Here is a 9758-nt window from a genome sequence, read left to right on the forward strand (position 1 = left end):
GAGGGAGAAAGAAAAACAACCCTCACCCTAAATGTAAAAGACCTCCCACTTCACAGTAAGTGGGAATGAGGCATGGTGGGGCAGGTCCACAACAGGGCCCGTGTGGAAGGGAACGGTGGCTCTGAGATGGCCCCTGAAATGGCTTTGAAATCCTACAAGTACCCTGTCACCCAAACGACACGGCCCCATACAAGGACAAGCTGTTTCCTTACCGGAGAGGTGGATAATGGACTGGTCAGGGTCATTATGGGTGAGGATAAGATATTCATTATCTCATTTCCACTTCACGACAACACCTCTGTAAGGTGAAGTTTACCTTCTACAGTGAGACTTAGAAAGACCTGGTGCCAGAACCAAAACTTAGATCTTCTACTCCAATTCTTGGTGACTTTTCAACATGTCCTAGGAATATGTTAGCTAGTTAACTTACTAGCAAATGCCACTACTGAGAAGATATTCCTGTCAGAAGGTTTCCAAAGTGAGGGGAATGTGGTTGAAAAAGCTGTGATTTCCAGAAGGTTCCTCTAAATCATTTAAGTGCCTGGTATCACTCTTAATACTTTGGCAAGTGGGAGAGAATGAACTCCTCCTGGAGCCCAGGGCGGGTGTTGAATAGGAGAGTGTGTCCCTGTGGGCCAACAGAGGGCCTTAGGCAAAGCTGTCCTTGTGACTTTCTCCCTGGAGGAGTTCTTTGATGAGGGCAGAGACATCTGTAGGGACTCCAAGCATGTATTAAGGATGTTGCCAGTGTCAGAGCTGAGTTGGATTTGCAGGGATGTAGAACTGGGTGACATACCCTGTGTTCTAATTTGCATGAGACATAGAGCTCTGTGAGAAAGAGCTTGAACTCAATTCAGATTTATAATTATAGTTCAGATTTATACAGTCCTGATAGATAAACTTGGTGGTACTGAGAAAAAGCCACACTGCACAGGAGCAAGAAGGCCTCCTGTTTGGAGTTTAAATACTTTTTGACTTAGGAATAGTAGAAAGAAGATAGTGTGAGAAGAGCTGAAATGATAAAACGTAGTTGGTGGAAATGGAGAAGCATTAAGTAGATTTTTTTACATTTAAAAAATTGTTGAGCTAGTGATAAGGTGTTGAGTGTTTTACATTTTATGTTTGTCTAGGTAAGAGCAAAATAAGTACCTCTTTGCTGGTAGAAATGTTTCTAATATTAGATAGGAAAAAAATTTGGAGGAAAATTTGCAAATAAATACAGTAATTAAAATTCTGTATTTTCATAGGCTTTATCACTGAATGAATATATGTCGACTTTGAGAGGCTTAAATCCATCTTAGGATCAATTTACAGTCCATGAAGGAGCTTCTGGGCACTGTGGTAATTTGATATTGTGCCAATTTAGCTAAGTTGGAACTGTGTTTTCCAGAGCTCTCTTCTCTGTATGGCTCCTGGTTAGGTCTGGTCACATGAGAAATCTGCCTGAGATTTGGAAAGCAGCAGTTAAACGGAAGCCTTTACATTTGTAAGCTCCATGTAGGGTCCCAGGTGCAACTCATACTTGTCACTACAGCAGCCTTTGGGTGGTGGGGCAGCAGCTGGGCACTCAGCGCCTCCAACTCCTACCAGATCTTTTTCAGCTTTTCTGAGTCCTAGACCAGGGGTTCAGGGTATGTGCTGCTTTGAGGGGGAAGGCTTAGGTCAGGTCATCCATATAATCAAGGTGTGAAATGGTGAGAAACAGACAACACTGGTACCAGTTTGTCCTCACAGGTTTGTCCTTGCTCTCTGTAGTTTGTTCTCGGCTCTTCTTCCTGACTCCCTGCCCTGCTGACCTACAGGTTCATCACCAGATGCAGAGACAGTAACCTTCCGTAATCTTCACCAGCTCCCCTTTGTGGTCTTAGGAAATTTGATCCTTTAGCTGTCCCTTTCTGAGACATTATTTATTTCCTTAGCTTCTCCCCAAATTATGTAAAGTCTAATCTCTGTAGTAATTCCCTTATTCACATCACTCATAGCGGTCCTGCTTTCCTGGTCAAACCCTAACTGATACAGGCACCATATCTGTGCAACATACCTTCTTGTGAATAACAAGACCCTCTAGGGGAATTACCCTCTGAGTGCTCTTCAAGCTAAATTTGGTGTACCTTGACAGAGCAAAGGAAAGAATAATTAACTTTACAGTGACCTAATGTTGTCAAGATATTGAAGTCTGCCAATGTCTCCTAATCTTGAATTAAAGATTCAGTAGAAAAAAGATTCATGTTAATAAGAGAACACATTCTTATTATTATGAAATCTAAAATAAAAAGTAAATGTCCTTGTTTTATAGCACCATTAATAGGAACCAGGAGACTTCAGTGACCAGGAAATGTTATGCTGTTTGCATACTAACAAAAAGATATCTGAAATGTATTGTAAACAGTTGGATGATTATATAAGATCTACATTTATTACTTTTAGCATAGGCAATTTTAATGTATATCTTGATAGGGATCTGGAAGAATAAAGTGTTATTTCATTTAATTAGAGTGAAAACATGAGATCACTTGGCAATTATTTGTGTCTTGGAAGGAAAAGAGAGAACTCATCAGAAAGCAGTGGAACATTGTTAGTTCCTGTGTTCTTAAAATTTTTTACACTAGTAAGTGAAGTACTTCTCAGATGTAAACCTCTAGTCAGGGGTTCTTGTGGGAAACAACATACCATTTGTTTCTTAAGAAGAGTAACTTTTTGAATTGAACCCTTGTGTCCTACAAGAGGTTGTGTATAATACAGCATGATTTTGAGAATATTTTATTGGCTTATTCTCCCTCATCATCACATTAGAATTTAGAATCAAATTTTCTTTTCTGTATTTTTCACTCAGTGATCATTGTTACCAGCTTGTGAGTTTGAAATCACAATCTCATGGAGTTCTTCATCTTGAATTCCTCATTCCCCACAGAGTTGGGCCTCATTTAAGCACAGAATACTATGGTTGTAGGGCAGCTGAGAGTAGGGAGCCACTGGAGGGATGAGGTGTTGTACGAAGGAACGAGAGCTGATGACAGGCACTAAGAAGGCAGAGGGAAGGGTGTAGAAAGGGGCGAAATCTATAAAATTCCTCATCTATAAAATGGGGGTTTGGGGCCAGATCTCTCATTTTCAAATACATTTTATTTACAGAATCATTTGTTTATATGCAGTCCTCTGAAGAAAACTCAGTATTTAAAACAAAAGTACTCTGATTGGGGAAGGGTCAGACACATCCCTACTCCCCCACATCTTATTTCCCTGCCTCCTATGAGTAAAACTACTTTTGAATAAAGTATACAAGCTAGAAAACGTTTGAAAACTGTTGGTTCCCATATTCCCATTTTATAGTTGAGAGAACTGAAGTTCAGAGACTTTTCCAAAATCAAACACTTAGTCAGTGTTAACCTTCAAAACTGAGACTAGAACCTGTGTCCTGATTTCCAAATATCTGATTTTTCAACTTTTTATGTGGGATTCTGGCTAAGTCCATACTCATTTAATTACTGTTGTCAAATCTACATCTTCACATTTAACTTTCCTTTATAAAACTGCAACAATGATATGGAATCAGAATCTTTGAAATAAAATCTTTCTGTGTTAATCCTGCCAAGAGGTTTATTTTTGGTTCATTTTCCTTTTTTGGAATAGTGTGTGAAAATCATGACTATATAAATGCTGTTTGATAATGAAAATAAGGGTGATGATTTTAAACCATTGTGTGCCTATCTCTACCACAATAAGAATATGGTCTGCTACGGTAGAAGGTTATTAATAAGTGAGCTTATATAATAAATATTTATTGTGCATCACGGCAGCTGGTCTCCAGAAATGGTGGTCAGTAAACTGGCTTGCAGGTATTCGTGCCTTTTGTAGTCCCTTCAAACGTTGAATCTGGGCTGACCTTGTTTCATTTTAATGAATAGAACGTGGTAGAAGTGATGGTATGACAATTCTGGTCTTAAGCCTTAAGAAGCCTGGTAGCTTCCTCTTTTGCGTTTTTGGAAGATCTAAGCCACTATGTAAGAAGTCTGGCAATCCTGCTGGAAAGACCACATGGAGAAACCTTATGGTGAGTGAGAGGGCCTGAAACTGTCGAGAAAGAGAGAGAAGGAGAGAGAGAGAGGTTGATTTAGCTGGCAGAGAGAGTGAGAGAGAGAAATCAATTGATTCAGCTGTTCCAGAGACCCACTGAGCCCGGACTTCAGCCATCTCTGTGAAGGGGCCACACAGCCTGGGCCATTTAGTCCAGCCAAGCCCCCAGATGACAGCAGCCCAAAGATTGTTTTATGTTTAACAGTCACAGTCCTTTTGAAACACTGTCCTTTTTTTTGTGTGTGTGGTACGCGGGCCTTTCACTGTTGTGGCCTCTCCCGTTGTGGAGCACAGGCTCCGGACGCGCAGGCTCAGTGGCTATGGCTTACGGGCCCAGCTGCTCCACGGCATGTGGGATCTTCCCGGACCGGGGTACAACCCGTGTACCCTGCATTGGCAGGTGGACTCTCAACCACTGTGCCACCAGGGAAGCCCTAAACACTGTCCTTTTAAACACAGTCCTTTTTTTTTTTTTTTTTAATTTTTTATTTATTTATTTTTTTTGCAGTACGTGGGCCTCTCACTGCCGTGGCCTCTCCCGTGGCGGAGCACAGGCTCCGGACGCGCAGGCTCAGCGGCCATGGCTCACGGGCCCAGCCGCTCCGCGGCACGCGGGATCCTCCCGGACCGGGGCACGAACCCGCGTCCCCTGCATCGGCAGGCGGACTCCCAACCACTGCGCCACCAGGGAAGCCCCACAGTCCTTTTTTAATACAACTGTCTCCAAACATCTTTTTAAATTTTGTTCTTATTGTTGATGGTTCTTTGTGCTTATCAGGGTTTCATGGAGTCATATTCTTTTTCTGAGCCATTTCTCAGCCCCAAGACTGTCTTATTTGGCCTTTGTTGCACAGAGTATTTTCAAATTCTATCTGAAGTTGAAATGAGAAACAGTTGTAGCTTTCAAGGTGGCAACTCCTAGGATTTCTGGGTTCTCTATTTTCCCTTGCATCATGCTTGTAGATAGGCCTGTTCTTTTCATGAGCTCACCTATTTTGTAGAATCTTGTTAAATACAGCTAGGAATGACCAGAGTACACTAGTAACATTTTGTTTTGCATTCTCTTCACCCAAAGCCATAAATTTATTAGGGTGATTACCTGCTGTTTAAGTTATTGCAGGTGAAAATTTCACCAAATATTTGATCCTTGCATAACATGGGTCACCATTTTTCTAGCTCCGAATAATAGTTTCCTTGCCACCTGCTATCTGGTGCAGAAGGTAGGGCCACATAGCAGCACCCCACTTCTAGGTACCAATTTCTGTATTAATCAACTTTGCTCCAGTAACAATATCTTAGGGGCTTGCAACAATAAAACATTTATTTCTCATTCACATGGCTTGTATCCTGTAGTCAACTGTGGCCCTACTCCAAGTGTCTTCTCATTCTGGATCATGTTAAAGGAGAAGTACCTCTATGAGACAGTCCCATTTCCCATTCTTATGGAAGAGGAAAAGATCAAGAGTCCTGGAAGAAGCTCCTGATGCTTCATAAAGCTTCTGTTTAGGTGTGGCATACATCGAGTGACCAAAACAGGGTAAGTGGCCTAGCCCAGTACCAGTGAGGTGAGGGGGTATGCTCCCTCTGCAGGAGGAATGGCAAGCCATATAACAGTAGTAGGTCATCCCTTCAGAAGGAAGAGGGTAGTGAATAATGCAAGCAAAATACCATCCACCGTAAACATGTGTATGTATTTCTTTTGCTCATATTTTCACTTCAGACAGTTACTCTGTTGGACCCAGCCTTTTCGCTCTTCGATTTACCTGTTACCCTGATCAGTCATGCTATATATAGGTGTTAACTTTGCTCTTTTTTTAAAGTTAATTTTTAAATTTTATTTTTTTAAATTGGGGGTTGACATATAGCATTATATTAATTTCAGCTGTACAACATAATGATTCAAATTTTTATATACTGCAAAATGATTACCACAGCAAGTCTAGTTAACATCCATCACCATACATAGTTACAAAACTTTTATTTCTCCTTGATGAGAACTTTTAAGACATACACTCTTTAACAACTTTCAAATATGCAATACAGTATCGTTAAATATAGTCAGTCACCATGCTGCATATTATATTCTCATGATGTATTTATTTTATGAGTGGAAGTTTGTACCTTTTGACCACCTTCATCCATTTTGCCTATCCCCCACCCCCACCTCTGGCAACCACCAATCTTTTCTCTGTATCTTTGAGCTTGCTGTTTTTGGTTTTTAGATCCCACATATAAGTTAGATCATTTGGTATTTGTCTCTCTCTGTTGGACTTATTTCACTTAGCGTAATGCCCTCAAGGTCCATCCATGTTGTCACAAATGGCAAGATTTCATCCTTTTTTACATCTGAATAATATTCCATTGTGTATATATACCACGTCTTCTTTATTCATTCATTCATCGATGGACACTTAGGTTGTTTCTATATCTTGGCTGTGGTAAATAATGCTGCAGTAAACATATGGGTACAGATATCTTTTTGAGTTAGTGGTTTTTTCCTTTGGATAAATATGCAGAAGTGGAATTGCTATGCCATGTGGTAATTCTATTTTTCATTTTTTGAGGAACCTCTGTACTGTTTTCAATAGTGGCTGCACCAAATTGCATTCCCACCAACAGTACACAGGGTTCCCTTTTCTCTGTATCCTCACCAACACTTGTTATTTCTTGTCTTTTTGATAATAGCCATTCTAGCAGGTATGAGTTAATAATCTCATTATGGTGTTGAGTTGCATTGCCTTCATGATTAGTGATGATGAGCACCTTTTCATGTATCTGTTGGCCAGCTGTATGTCTTCTTTGGAAAAATGTCTGAATGTTCCTCTGCCCATTTTTTAATTGTTGCATTGTATGAGTTCTTCATATATTTTGGATATTAACCCCTTATCAGGTAGATGATTTGGAGATATTTTCTTTCATTCTGTAGATTACGTTTCCATTTTGTTGATGATTTCCTTTGCTGTCAACTGCTGCATTCTTGTTTCTCAATTCTCTACTTGCTTGCAGCTGCCTACTCTCATTTCAGACTTGCTCATATCTGCATTCTGGATTGTGAAACCATCAGCTTTGCTCTAACTATCCCTACCCTCCTACTACTTCTCCAATTCTGATATGTGAGGAAAAAAAACCAAAGCCTTTGAAAATTCCAACTTTAGATTAACTATACACTAATGATCAAATTATTGTGCAGTTTTACTTGAAGCATGAAAAATTAGCTACCTTTGGTAGCTAGGACTAGAAGATTCTATTCTATTATATCTGAGAACTTCGGTAAACTACTCAATATAATTTATCATTGGAAGTTAAATTCTGATTTAGAAGAGACAGTCACTTCTCTTATAATTCTGGATAGGATAAACATGGTCTTCTTGGAGAGTTAATTTTACTTGATAAAAACCTTTTTTGGATTTTTATTCTTTTGAAAGGTTTTATTCTGATGTGGACGAATGTCTTTAATACACTGTTGAGTAAAGAAAGTAAATTTCTTGGGGCTTCCCTGGTGGCGCAGTGGTTGAGAGTCTGCCTGCCAGTGCAGGGGACATGGGTTTGTGCCCCGGTCCGGGAAGATCCCACATGCCGCGGAGCGGCTGGGCCCGTGAGCCATGGCCTCCGAGCCTGCGTGTCCGGAGCCTGTGCTCTGCAATGGGAGAGGCCACAACAGTGAGAGGCCCGCGTACTGCAAAAAAAAAAGAAAGTAAATTTCTGATCAATGTTACAGAACGGTTCAATTTATATATGGTTTTTTTCTGTGCACATACAAAAATATGTATATATAAAGGTATCTGTATATCTATTTGTCTATTGATACATACTATACTGATAAGTGTGTTTCTAGGGAACAGGGATGGAAGACTTTTATTTTTCCTTTATATAATCTTGTTATATTTAAATTTTTACAAGTATATATTATCCTGTCAATAAAAAGAAAAAAAGAAAGCACAAAAGTCACTAAAATTTTGTTGCTGATGTAAAAGTAAAATCTGTGAATTCTTTTTGTGTGTCAGTAAATCTCATTTTATGAAAATTTAGAAAGAAGAACATTTTCATGCATAGTGAGTTATTGGGAAGCTTACTTTGCGTGTATTTTGGGAATGTGGAGTTAGTTGTACCGCCTGCCGGAAGGCATGGTGGCTACTGTAGCAGGGAGCAGTAATGCTGACACGTCCTGAGAGGGCTGGTTGTGTTGATCTGCAAGACTCCCCTGAACATGTGCAAAACCAGGACAGCCAGTTCTTTTGAAAAGCAAGTGCGTCGTCTTTCTAAGCAGTGTTTTTTATTTGTTTGTTGTTTATGTTTTTTGGCTCCTCAAATTGGTTCAATTTCCTGCCACGATTGTGCTCTTTCACATATTTAGTTCTGTTAAATTCTATCTTTCTCTACAGTGATTTTTTTTCAGTTACCCCCAACTAGCAGAAATTATGGTTTTAAAAATAATTATTCATGTCAGCATTTATGTTCCTTAAAAATAGTGTATTTAAAATTGTATTTCCTTAAGGAATATGGATTGGTGGTTAAAATAGTGATAGCAATAACAATAATAGAATAGCTAACATTTACTGAGAGCTTACTATTTGCCAAATACTGTTCTAAGTGCTATACATGTATGAACTCATTTCATCCTCCAGACAATCCTGTTAGGGAAATGATTCACATTTTATAGACGTAGAACCTGAAGCATGGAGAAGTTAAGTAAGTTGCCCTACCATACCTAGCTTGAAACTAATGAAAATATGTTAAATAGAAATTCTGACCAACCTAAAATCATTAAGGGCAGTGACAGAGATTGCCTTGTGCTCCCCACAATGGCCTTCACTGTGACCATGATTATGATAGATAGCAACACTCCCACTTCACTAGGGAATCTGCTAAAGGAGAAAAGCCAGCCTACAAAGTACGTATTTAAGACACAACTTTGCAATTTCAGAAAAAAAGATCGGGTTAGAAGCAATACAATGAAGTCACTACCACAGACAAACAAACAAACAAACAAAAAATGCTTTAAACTCCCTCCAAGGTCATTGTCAGAATATCTTTGGAGGGTAAAGTTCATTTAATAGGGAAAATTTGGAGAAGCCCAATCGAACAGATGGATGAAAGAGTGCAAGAAAAGGCAGCCAGGCTGAAAATGACAAATTTTACTTTGCTGGAAAGAGTATTTGGATGAGAAACTGAAATTAACCACATTCTTTATCTTATTATTGTATTATGGCATGAATTTAATAATTTGGCCAAATTTTTTGTTTTTTCTTTACTATATTTATTATGTTGATATCTGGTAAGACATTTAAATTGATCTATTTCTAGGTGGTAAAATAACTGGTAAAGAAATTTCCTACACTTACAAGAGTCTCATTAAGAAGCAGGTTTTGTGCTGAAAAAAAAAATATATACACAGTGAGAAAATCTTTCAGAGGCTAAATTTCGGGGGAAATATCCAGCATCAGGATCTATCTTGGATTGACTGTTTGCATAATGCACAAGGCTACACTCATTATCTGTTCTTACAGCACATAACAATGATGTGATTAGAGTTTCTGGAACGGTAACTAATTATGTTAGCTGCTATTTCACATTATATCCTATATTAGGAAGATTATTTTGGCAAGAGATTCATAGTTTCTCAAGTTCAAATTGTTTTAATTTTGATATATTTATTTGGGGGAAGGTAAATTCTAACATTAAAA

Source organism: Globicephala melas, chromosome 7 (genome assembly GCF_963455315.2).
Source record: "Globicephala melas chromosome 7, mGloMel1.2, whole genome shotgun sequence".
NCBI lineage: Eukaryota > Metazoa > Chordata > Mammalia > Artiodactyla > Delphinidae > Globicephala > Globicephala melas.